General features: G+C 35.9%; 1 protein-coding gene across 3 annotated transcripts in view; it reads right to left on the bottom strand.

Moving 5' to 3' along the window:
• fut8a (fucosyltransferase 8a (alpha (1,6) fucosyltransferase)) overlaps window positions 1-13,672 on the bottom strand; it is a 73,266-nt gene that overhangs the window by 34,248 nt on the left and 25,346 nt on the right. The gene's annotated exons all lie outside the window — the stretch shown is intronic.

Genomic DNA, 13,672 nt, shown 5'->3' with positions numbered 1-13,672 from the left:
TTTGGGTGAACTATTCCTTTAAGGTTGTTCTAGCTTCCCATTTTTCAGTGTCACCTAATCCTTCAGAAATCATTTGCTTATGCTGATTTGTTTTTTATTTTTTACTTTTATCAATGTTGAAAACAGTTGCTGCTCAATATTTTTGTGGGACCGTGATACTTAAGGATTCTTTGATGAATAGAAAAATTCAAAGAACTGCATTTATTTTAAACAGAAGTCTTACGTAGCTTTGTAAACATCTAAACTGTCGCTTTTGATTGATTTATTGCATCCTTCCTAAATAAATATATAAACAATAAAAAAAATGGCTCTCAATAAAACACTGTGCAATCCTACATCTTAAAAACTAGGTTGTGAGCAGTTTGTCGGAGGTTTAGAAATGACAATAGTGTTAGATTGTGGGAGAAGTGTGACAGTTTTACAAGAAACTGCACTAAAATGAGATACTATGCTATGCACATTGCGTGTGTGTTTGTGTGTTTGTGTGTGTGTGTGTGAGACAGGTGTGGCTTGCAGCTATCACAGATCATCAAAGAAAAGGTCACACCTGCTCGGAAAGAACAGACACATTTTTAATTAGAAACCAAAAGCTTTGGTTTGTCTCTTTCATCAGTTTTATATTCTATATATATATATATATATATATATATATATATATATATATATATATATATATATATATATATATATATATATATATATATATATATATATATTTATATATATATCTAAATGTATATATAAATAAAATTATGCAAAACATATACCAAAATCGAACAGTGTGGGGGGGGTGCAATTAGAAGGGAAAAGCTTTGGTTTGTCTCTTTCATCAGTTTTATATTCAATAAGTGTCACATTAGGCAGGGAACACCTGTTAAGGAAATCTGGTGGTCCCTCTCTAGGTGTATTAGCTTGTGTGTGTATTTGTAGCTGTGTGAACCACACTGAATACTTGAGCTATTCTATACTAATATAAAGTATTCTGATCCATTATCTGCCATAGATGTGCATAAGCACTTCTACAATACAATAAAAATGGTACAATACACTACATTACTCTCTCTCTCTCTCTCTCACACACACACACACACACACACACACACACACACACACACACACACACACACACACACACACACACACACACATTTAAAATATATAAATTCACAATACAGCATAAAATTCCATAACCTCCTAATCACACAGGCATAAAATAAGCATAACATGTGTATGTGTGTGTGTGTGTGTGTGTCTGCTTGAGAAAGGCCTTCAAATACACAAAACCCCCAAATGGAAACTGAAATCAAGCTATAGCAACCCACCAGTTTCATTACAAATCTTACTCAACTTTAAGGCAGGCAGGTCTCGGACAGATATGATGTAAGACAGGAGTAAATAAAACTAAATTTTTACTTTTTCAAAATAAATAAATAAAATTATAAAATAAGAGTGGATGGCTGCTAGGCCATTGCCAGGGAGTTGGGAGTGGTTTTGAGAGCAATGGCCGGTGGCTGCTTAGGTGTTCTAGTTGGTCTCTAGACTGCCAAAAATGATTGTTCTAAGTGGTAAATAACACAAAGATTACTGGAGTATGTTTTACAAGAAAATACAGTTAAAGTTTAGTTTAGGGACCAATTCTCACTATTAACTAGTTGCTTATTAGCATGCATATTACTACCATATTGGCTGTTTATTAGTACTTTTAAAGCATATATTAATGCATTATTCTGCATTATTTAGATACCTTAATCATATCTAACTATTAATAAAGCAGCAAATTAGGAGTTTATTAAGTCTTAAATGTTAATAGTTAATTAATAGAGGGCATTGGTCCTTAAATAAGTGTAACTGAAAATACAATTTTTACTTACATGCTGTTTCTTAGTAATTATTGTGAAATTTACTAACAATTTCTGAGAGAAAATTGTTTGTACACTTTTTTTTTTTTCCAGTGGAGGTGGCTACTTGTTAAACTATCATTCATATCTGTAGAACAAACAGCGTGGGATGAGGTACGCTATAAAATTTGCCTGGAATATGCTTGCGGTTTCATGCACTGTGTACAGTTGAAGATTGTAGACTTTCCATTTACCATGAGCCCCTATTCAGGCTTATGGGTTCAAACAAACCCGTAACCCCAAATATGAGTAATATTAATAATACTTGCCTCAGTGATGGGTCATAACCACTTCTGATCTTGTACTGTAGGACTACTCAGTCCTTTCTATTTTAATTGTACAATGCGCATCTGTAGGAGTCAACAGATCTCCAGCAAGAGAGCAGCTAGAAAAAGCGATGCTGAATGATCTCAGCACATTAGAGTGCTGAGTCAAGAGCAATAATAGACTGGGGATGTGTGCCTGAGGTTGGGTATAAATTTGATTTAACTTCTTATGAGAGTGGAAAGGTTGAGTGTACCTGTGGGTGTGTGTTTTATGGTATAGGTATAGTGGCTCTCAAGAGCGAGCGAAGATAAATCTATATGCATCATGATAGCAGTAGATGAACATTGGATGGATGTTTAGTGAGAACATATTATTGCTCAGGCCATGAGGTAAGTACAGAGCTATATTTTGTCTTAATGGAAAAGGCACTAGAAGTCAAGCAGCAATGCCGCAGTCCCTGAAGGTTGTCAGATGTATTTAGTGTCAGGTTAGCTGATTGAGGGTCCAGGATAAAATAGGCCTTGATTCAGCTCTGATCTGCTCTTTTTATGAGCCTGTACAATAGATGACCTTTGCTCCGGCACGTGTGCTAGAAATGCATGCGAGAATATGACAGAAAGAGAATTGGAGGCCAAAGGAAAAATGAGCTTGTCATTCTGGCCTTGAGCTATTAGTGAAGAAATGGCAATATGTGCTGGTCTATATAAAGAAATATGGTTGTACACCGAGCTAACAAACAGATGGATTTAAAGTAAATCTGAGATATTTTCACAAAGATCTGTCGCACTCTTGCAATCATGTATTGCATAGACACAGTGCGGGCTATGAATTTAATTCCATAGAAGCTATAAAATGTTACTGGGGTCACAGGTGTGAGAGGCGGGGAGATGTGGGAAGCGTTTAGAGACTTGTGGCTACGCAAAATGTGGGCATGATAATCTGACGGTCTCAAACTCTCCATTTAAGTCTCGATAAGTGAGAGAGCGGTAGGTGTTTTTGAAATGGTGATTACATCCCTTCACTGTGGAATGGAAGAAAGGAAAGGAAAAGGCAAGTTTAAACAATTAAAAAGGATAGTATTTAGAGGGAGGGAAATAACATTTTCAAAGCCTGCAAAAAGATAATGGACACTTTCCACAAATAGGGTACAAAAAAAGGCACAACTCTTAAAATTGAACACTTTTTCTTTACAAGAGGCCTTTCTTCTCATTCTTAACCTTTAGAGAATGTTCACTGTCAACATCAAAAAGTAACTAAACATACTTACATATACATTACTGAGTTTGTAATTTTTAAACATCAAAATAAAATATACACTACTGTTCAAGGTTTGGTGTCAGTGAGATTATATTATTATTATTATTTTAATTAATACTTTTATTTAGCAAGGACACATTAAGTTGATAAAAAGCCAAACAGTAATAGTTACAATGTTATAAAAGATTTTAAACTTTCTATTCCTCAAAGAATCCTGATTTTGGTTTCTTCAAAAACATGACCAACATTGATTTCAATGAGAAATGTTCTTTGAGCACCAAATCAAGAAAATACAGAACATAGAATAATTTCTGAAGGATCATGTGACACTGAAAACTGAAGTAATGGCTTCTGAGAATTTAGCTTTGCCATTAAAGAAATACATTACATTTTAAAATATATTAATACAAACTGTTAATATAACATATATTAATAGAAAAATGGTTATTCAAAACTCCCAATGTTACTGTATTTACTATATTTTTGATAAAAAATAGCCTTGGTGATAATAAGTGACTTCTTTCAAAAGCTTAAAAAATCATCCCCAAACTTTTGAACAGATGTGTATAAACAATAATATATATATTAATATATACATCATTTAGTTATATATTAAGGATCAAAATAAAATATATCAGTATAAAAAATTTATCAAATCTATAACAATTAAGAAAAAGGTAACAAGGTTGCAAATTCAACCAATATTAAACTCGTAATCACTACAATTAGTTTGCACCCAATGTTTGTTTGTAATTAACACGATAAACATGAGTACGGACATTTGAACTAGTTACTTTTCAAGCTAGGCTAATTTTATGTTACATAACAAATACAGTACCTTATATTTGTGGCTGTGAAAGAGATGCTATAGCATCTGCTATACTGTAGTCCATGAGCAGCGTGGAGTATTGATCTGTTGGTTAATGAGCAGCACTGATGATTCCACGAGTCGGTTTTGCTAGAAAGAGCTAATCAGTTTGCATCTGCCTCCAAGGGATGAAAGAGCATGAGAAAAGCCTATGAGTGTGTGAGCAGACGTGTTAGAACTCAGCCTGTCCTTACACTCACCACCTCTGGCTACAATGAGTGCACTGACGTGAGAGCAATCATACTAAAGTCTCACCCTGTTGTTTCATGGGTGGAGGATAAATCATTTCAACAGCGGAACATATGTCTCACCTGAGATCTCTCCTGCCTGCTATTGTTTTGTCTTGGCTTTTCTCTATCTTGCTTGTCAGTGCTGATTCTTCGCTTCAGTGGAACCTTCATGTTTGTCTAGACTGACTTCAACAATACGTAATAGCTCATCTAACCTCTCTTTCCGCCTTTGGCATCATCTGACATAATGAGAAGAACAAGAAGGAATTGTTCAACTAAAAATAAAAACTACGTCATCGTTTACTCACCACATCTTTCGAAACTCGAATGAGTTTCAGTATGACCACATTTTTGACACTTTTATAGTGTTTTTTGTCCTTTTTGGAGCTGGTCCCCTTCCATTTTCAGCTCAGAGACTGTTAAATTTGTCCCTTGATGCTTCACGAAAGAAAATCATACTGAGCAAATAATGACAGCATGTGTCTTCCTCTTAGTTAAGGACTAATGGTGAACCAATATGGGTTTCTAATGGCTGATTTGTAGTAAATATTAAGAATCAATTTGAAACATCAATTGGATGAATTTTTTAAAACTTTTAAAACTGTTTCCATCCCCGCTGTAACTCACGGCTGCCACTTTCAGAGTTTGAGCCGACCATCTTAAAGTCACAATAGAGACAGAGCCATGGATCTCTGGCTGATCCTGGCACCTCATCCTCCTTCTTTACAACCACAATGAAGGCTCTCACTGCATCCAAAGGCTCTTTTCTAAGGAGCACTGCCTCCTCTGACATGCCAAAACAATGGAGGGCAGTGATCTCTAACAGTGGCCAACAGGGCCATCGCCTGATTAGAAGGAAACAAAGGAGGCGGGTGACCTCCGTCCAAACATCTAATCTTAGAGCCACAATGAAAGCAGCCGATGTTTTGTTCAATGCTCACTTTCTCGAAAGCTGACAGTGCTAGCTGTGGATGGATGAAGCTGGGGGTGGACCAGCAGAAGTTCTGCAGAGTCTGGACCAGCTCCCAGCTCGTGCTGCAGAGAAGCTGATCGGTCTTCATTACTCTGTTAACATCCTGGAGAGCGACCGACTACAGTACACACAACACAAACACACGTAACCACACAAGCTCCAGTGCCAACACAAAGGTCATAGCTTCGAAATGAATACATCCTCAGAAGTTTATCTGTATGTTTAATGTGGTAGTATGTGGTAGACAGTGCGCAAGAATGTCAACATCAAAGATTCTTTTGTGTGATGCGGGTCAACACACGTCCCGTTCCTCCCCTGCACCGTTAGGACAGCCGTCAGCTCATGCGGGCTCCCGTGAAAAATTGTTTGCTGTGGCAGCAGCTTCAAAGCAAATATGCAGTACAGGAAAGACAGTAAAGGCATTTGCGTAAGACTGCGCCTTTTTCTGGGACTTCGTCAAGTTTTAAAAGGGTCATATGATGTTGCTTAAAACAACATTATTTTGTGTATTTGGTGTAATGAAATGTGTTTATGCGGTTTAAGGTTCAAAAAACATTATTTTCCACATACTGTACATTATTGTTTCTCCTCTATGCCCCGCCTTTCTGAAACATGTCAATTTTTACAAAGCTCATCAGTCTGAAAAGCGAGGTGTGTTCTGATTGGCCAGCTATCCAGCGCGCTGTGATTGGCTGAATGCCTCAAGCGTGTGATGGAAATGTTATGCACCTTAATATACTGTGTGGACGAGTCTTAACTTTTATAAAGAATATCTCTTTGGATTTGAGACTTTAGTCTTTGCAACTCTAGGGATCTTATCTATTCACGAACAGCTTGTAACACTCCAAAGAGAAAGGAAAACTTGAAATCGCATCATATGACCCCTTTAACAACCGCAGAGCCTTACAGAGCTCTTTCAAACACGCGAAAACTGATAGGCATGCTTTAGTTTGGTCTTTTATTGTTAAAGTTCCTGTTCCTTTGTCCAGGTGTGTCTACTTCAGTCATCTGGTCTATTATACTAACACAAGTTTGTGTGACATTGTTCCTTATCAGATTATATGTAAAGAAACTTGGGAGAGTCTTTTTTGTTTAGTGAAAAAATTGCATTCTAGTTTTTCATTTCTAGTTTTATTGTTGTGTTGATTTTGAGAATGTATAATGAAGCTGCATTTCATTTAGGGATGAGACAAGAGCTATTGCAGCCATTAAGCAAATTTTCTTTGTTAAGAAAACTTAGCATCTTTGGGAAAAAACAAAACAAAACTTGTTATGAAAACTCAGCATGAAATTAAAATTTCTATTTTCTAAATGAATTGTATTGAACTTACTGTAAATACATTATTATTATTTTTTTTTTATAAACTCAATCTTCTTGTGAAATGGCAGACTTCTCTCTTCTGATGTACAGTATACCGGCCTTCTCCAATCATTTACTTTCCATGAACTCAACCCCTTTCATACAATTGACTGCAAGCTCGCATTCAGATCTGTCTCCATCAAATCAATAAGCGACCGATACACAGACGTCTTTAGCGGTTTTTGTTGATCCATGTCTCATAGATGTGTGTTACAATAAGGAAGAAAATATGTTTTACATTGCATCTTTAAGTGTTGGGCAAAATAAATAATAACAAATAATATATTTTTAAATAATATTTTAAGTATTTAAGTAATTTTTCCATTTAAAAGTTGAAATGCAAATCTAAATTCAAATAAAAATATGGTGTTGCACAGTAAAAACATTGGCAGGTAAGCAAAACAACAACAACAACAACAATAAAAACAAACAAAACAAAAAAAAAAACATAATATTGAACTTTGGTGTTCTGCTCTTTTGAATGTACATATCAATGATAAATGGGTCCACAGTTTGTAGAGTCATCTTACCAAACCATTATGCAGTACATTTTCTTTCACAGTGCTCCATTGAGATAATAAAACAGGAAATAGCATCTGCGATGACATAAGTATTTTTAGTAAGCTCACAGTACACAGTAATGTCAGACTCCATGAAAAACCCCATCACCCTTGCCATATCGATAAGAGTGTGTGAGTGCTCTCGATAGAGATAGCATGAGCTGACTTTATTGGCATTTAGTGAAGGAAACTCCTATAAGCACCGTCAAGCAAACAAGCCCCTCAGCCAACATTTCCTGAAGACCACTAACAGCTGTTGCTAAGCAACTTAAGCATCTGCGACAGGGCCAATCCTGATAAAATACACAGCCACACACATACGTGTAACTTCAATGGATCACTAAAACGTGCAAATAAAACAGACATCTGAAAAATAAATTCAGTCTCACTACTATAACTTCTTGTGCACAAGTTGATGTCTACATTCAACTCAAAGTGTACTAACATTAATTGAGTAACTGATTCAAATTGATAACTTGTGAATTTGAGGCTGATTCGTGAATCCGTCTGACTGATTAATTTAAATATCAAGCTTATAAAAGTCGTTTTGTAAATCAGGTCATGTGTTAGCTGAATACTAGTCATGCTAACGCTGTATGCCATCACAAAAAGTGCAATGGTGATTTGATTTTAAAGGACTAAGTTATGAATGTGTAATTTTTGTCTCATTTGCAACCGTTTTTGTAACTCAGTGTGATATTATGACAGTGGTGTTGCGTCCATATAAGCTGTGAATGCTCGGCATACCCAGGCGATCAGAGATAATTAGTTTGTGGGTTAATTAATATTAACATGATTATAAGCTGATCCCTTGTCATTTGAGATGTAACTTAAAGCTTAATAAAGGTTTGGGAATAAGTATGTCAAATGTTTTTTTTTTTTGACAAACAATGGTAATTTTAAGTAAATCTGTGGCAGTTACGAAAGCTTCCAGGCGAGTGGATTCACAGCAGCTTGTGCCTCCGCTCTTTTGCTTTGACTCCTCAGGATTATAGTGCGTTCTCATTGGTTTGCTGGCATGCGGCTGAATTCATGAGCAAGGTAAAGCTGTCCGCGAAGCACTCACCCAAGTGGAAAAACACGCTGTTGCTGGCAGATCTCGATTCCCGAAAATCAAACTGAGTTTGATGCAAAACCATCTCGACTAAATCAAATGAAAAAAACATTGTAATTGTAGATTGTCATACTTTGTCAAGAAAATTTTTGTCAAGAAAAAAAAAGTAAAATACAACAAAATTTGACTTGTGAGGTCATTTTGCCTTGTGTTAGGTTTAGAGTTGGGATTTAACATATATCCTCACCTAAAAGCCATTGTTTCAATGTTCTCACTAGGGGAGTAAAACCAACATGTGTGCTTATGTCTGCTTATACAGTATGCCCAAGTGTACTTTTTTTTATAAACTAGAGAAGTGAAACATAAAGGAAGTCTGACTGCCGTCTCGTTGTACTGTTTATGTCTACAAATAAGAGACAAATAAGAAAGAAGCAGATGTGAAAGGTTGTCAGATGTCAACAGAATAGTAAATGACAGCTTATCACATGCACATACATCTCTTGCCTGTCATCAAAGCTTTTGAAATAAATGCTCACACATCATTTTATCAGTAGTGATCTTTCTGATGATATAAAAAAGTAATGCTCAAAGAGACAGGGAGTGACTTGCAAGATCTTACAGCAGTGTCTCATCTTACCCAACTTTAAAATAAAAAAAATAAATAAAATAAAATTACAGTCCTGTAACTCTCTGTGATTTGATTATTCACAGATAAAAGGAAACAGCTCATATTAAACACTAATGCCGTGTGTCCACCAAAGTGTTTTTAGCCTCGCAGAAAACGGCAGTCGCTCTGCTGAAAACGGCTAGCTGTGAGCTCTTGAGAGTGTTTCTGCAGCACAGTGGTTTTTTTTCAGTTGAGATGTTTGGTTGCTATGAAAACTGAATATTGGGAGAAGTAAGTCACTCCCATTGAATAAATACGCTAGCAAAAACCAGTAAATCGAGTACCACAAACCTTAGTATATATGTTGCGTGATTCATTTAAATACTCTCCTCCCATTAATTTTGCGTTTGAAAGGGGCACTCCTACAAATGCATACGTAATAATGTCAGCTGCAAAAAATGACTGTGTCCACACCTTTCACTGAGGATCTTTAGTAAATCCTGAAAGTAGTTTTTGACACCAAGCTGTTAGTAAATCTGGCCCTAATCAAAATATGATTGTCCAAATCACTACATCTACATCACCAGCATAAAGTACCGTTCAAAAGTTTGAGGTCAGTGAGATTTTTTTCATGGTTTTCACAAAAATATTAGGCTGAAACCTTGGACACCAAATCAGTTTTGGGGTCACGGGTTGATATAAGTTCGTTACAACAGGAAAAAGTAACAAATCCCGAAAGCTATTTTATTAATTTTTTTTATTTTTATTTTTTTTACAGACAGCTGTGCTAGCATGAGCAATTTAAGACCCAGAATGGTCTGACTTTTGAATTGTGAAATTATGTGACATAAGATACCTGCACAAAAAAAACAGCAGAAGGGCTCAATGGAAAGACAGCTGGTGATATATACATTATATATACATTATATATATATATATATATATATATATATATATATAAATATATATATATATATAATTTGCCAATAAGAAGTTTATTAAATGTCTCAAAACAAAAAGTAAATAAAAATGAAAAAAAAAAAAAAAAAAAAAGTTAATTTCAAAATTATTGCAATTATTTAAAAAAATGATTCTAAAGAATCACCTCTAATTTAATTTGTATCCAGTATGGTATTGCCAATCATCATTTGGGCACGAAAGAGGAAATTCAAAAAAGGATCTAACAAATACAATCCTCTAAGAGGAACCCATCACGTTACCATATTCATGTTTAAAGATGTAACTGTCTGAAAACACATTCAGTCAACAAAATCCATCTTTGAAAATTATATTAAGCCCCGCAGGACAGTTCTTCTTACATAAAACAAATGCATGTCAATACCTTGCCTCAAATGTCTTCTCCTTAGCTCTCATGGCAGGAGTCTAATGCAGGGGTCTCCAACCTTTTTACACCACGGACCGGTTACGTTTGTAAAATATTCTTGTGGACCAGGGGGACGGGGGGATGTATATATAGCTTAATATATATATATATATATATATATATATATATATATATATATATTAGGCTATGATATAGTATTATAATAGCATTATATAGTATTTAAACACCATCATAAACATGTTTTTTTGACATAGGCTAATTTTATGTGTATGAATACTTGGTAACTTGGTATTTCCGCACTGTCTGAAACATGTCTCTTGTGCACGCTTTGATTGTTTGCGAGAACAGCGTGTGAGTAACGAATTGAGCTCTCTTTCGTTTCTTCTTCTTGTGGTTTAAAATTGCTTGTACTGTACGTGTAAATTGGCAAATTAATCTGCGAATCATGTGTGTGCAGTACGCTAGGGTCTCATCCGTACGTATTAGGCTACGGATCAACTGCGATCCGTTTAACTCCTAATATGTGACAGATCAGAGCAATCTTTCATTTACTTATTTAACATGAAATTGTCAAATTGCTACTATACTGTATATCAATCGCTTACAACAAAAATACTGAATAATTAGAACAATCAATAACATAAATAAATAACAGGGTGTCATATCTATACACATTTTTCTATACACGTTCTTGCGACCCGATAGCAATTCTTCCACGGCCTGGTAGTGGGTCGCGACCCGGTGGTTGGGGACCTCTGGTCTAATGCATTTAGCAGGTTCCGCTATTTCCAGTAACTTTGCTATGCTCTTAATGAAGAGTCTATAAGAACATTAAAGTGAAACCCAGGTGTCTGTCATCATTTCTTACACTGAGAAAATGGAGAGCTGGTGTCTATCTTTAGGAAGGGCCTAATAATGAAACTCTTGAGCTATGAGATGTGACACATTGCCCCCCGACTGTGTCGTCTGATGGAGGGAAGACAGAAAAAGAGAGAGAAAGAGCGAGGGAGAGAAGAGGAGAGTGTTCTAAGGGGGTTTAAGGGGAGTGAGTCTGAGAAGCTGCTGTCATGCTCTAGTTGGCCTGTTGAAAGATGGTTGAGACATGTTTAAGAGGGTGGATGAGGGGGGTTTGTGCTGGGATTCTCCTTCGCTGAGCAGTAGCTCTGAGCCTGGACACACAGAAGTGGTAACAGGGCTTACTCACATGCAGGAGAATGCTTATTCACCCAGAGAGGAATATTAACAATTTCACAGCCTCATCTCAATGCTGTCAGACCTGTTGTGAGTGCTCAGAAGCATGAATGAACGTATGAAAACTGTAAAAATAATTAAGATGCATGCTCATACAGATGTGAACACATATGGGAGGTACACATGCATCCACCCTAAAAGAATGCTGAATCTGAATGCACTGTATACTAAGGGTGTGGCATTACATTCATATATCGCAAATGTCCACAGGCTTTAAGTTTCTATTTAAATAAAGTCTCCTTTAGCACTCCCAGTATTTGCAATGTTCAACAGTGATCTTTTAGGACGCATCAAGACAATGTAATGTAACAAAAGATTACTATTTCAAACAAATGTTGTTTTTCGGTACCTTTTTCTGGATTCTTTATGTTTCATGAGCACCCAATCAGAATATTAGACTGATTTCTGAAGGACACTGAAGACTGCACTAATGGCTGCTGAATATGTTTTACTATATTTTGATTAAATAAAGGCAGCCTTGGCAAGCATAAGAGAAGGCTTCTTTTGAAAATATATATATATAAAAAAAAAAAAAATCATACCAACCCTAAACGTTTGTACAGAAATGTACATTTCTTTAATTTCTCTGAGAGCAATAAAAAAATGTCTTATTTTTAATTTAACCATAATAATAATAATAATAATAATAATAATAATAATAATAATAAAAACACCTGGGATTTAATGCCTGAACTTTCACCCTATTATTTATTTTTTCTCATGATATAACATCAATAGTTTAGACCAGGGGTCTGCAACCTTCAGCGTCAAAAAGAGCCATTTTGGCCCCTTTCCAACCGAATAAAATTCATGTGGAGCCACAAAATATTTGATCCCCAAATAAAGATAACACGGCTTATAGCTAAAGTGTCATATTCAGTTATGTTACAGGGCAGGGGAGTAGCAATCATTTCAGAAGTGAGGGGGACAGAAATGTCAAATGTAATAAAAATAATCATCATAATCATTATAGGCCTAGTAATATTTATGTATGTCTAATTGACAAAAAATACAATAAAAAATGATTATCTCTTACTTTTACTTGGCTAAGAAATAAAATACACTGCCGGACAATAACCAATCATTTGTCTTCTGTAATATTTTTTTATATATATATTACTAATTTTATGGTTATTATTGTATCAGCATAATAGTTTATATATTACAAACACTTTCCATTTTTATCACAGAATAGGCAGAAAATATATTTTATTGCTTCTGTACTGTAATTAATGCTATGTCAATTACCACTGTATCATTCATATAAGACTTGAAAAACACACATAAACCATATATTGTCGCAATCGTTTATAGTCTTCACGTTTCATCAGTTAAAGTTTATGCATGGTATTCAGCTTAGCTACAGCGACAGCGGGATGCCTTTGTCTGTATTAGGGATTTCCTGGCGTCAAAAGTTACTTCTATCATATGATTCGTTTTGAACTTTCTGTACAAGATCGCCCTCCGGCTTCCAGTATGAATAAAACATACAGCGCATGAGAGTGTTCAGCGCTCCGTGATTTTCAAATCATTTTGGATAAGAATAAAACGTATCCAAAACGATGTGACTATATTGTCTCTTTAAAATTTAAATCTAGATTTATTCACATTGGCCCTTGAAAACCTCTAAGTGAACACACTTGCCCAAGGAAAAAGTGCATGGGAAGAGTTTAGGTTTTATTTAAAGTCGGTGGGGGGAACCTCCCCCGCGCATTGTACAGCCATGCTACAGGGAGCCACCGCAGAGGGATGAAAGAGCCGCATGCTGTTCAGGAACCGTGGGCTGCCAACCCCTGGTTTAGACCAATGGTTTACTTTACTGACTTAGAGACCACCTCATCCAGACTCTCAGCCAACCTAGGTACACCTAGGTATATGTTTTATATAGCTATCCACAGACCCCCTGCAGGACCTCCATGGACCTACAGAGCTTAAAAACCCTAGCTTTGGATCCCTAAATTGAATTAATTTTACTTCTCTGAGGCACTGCTGTGGACACCAG

This window comes from Cyprinus carpio, chromosome A17 (assembly GCF_018340385.1).
Source record: "Cyprinus carpio isolate SPL01 chromosome A17, ASM1834038v1, whole genome shotgun sequence".
Taxonomy (NCBI): domain Eukaryota; kingdom Metazoa; phylum Chordata; class Actinopteri; order Cypriniformes; family Cyprinidae; genus Cyprinus; species Cyprinus carpio.
This window is presented reverse-complemented; position numbering and strand designations above follow the sequence as displayed.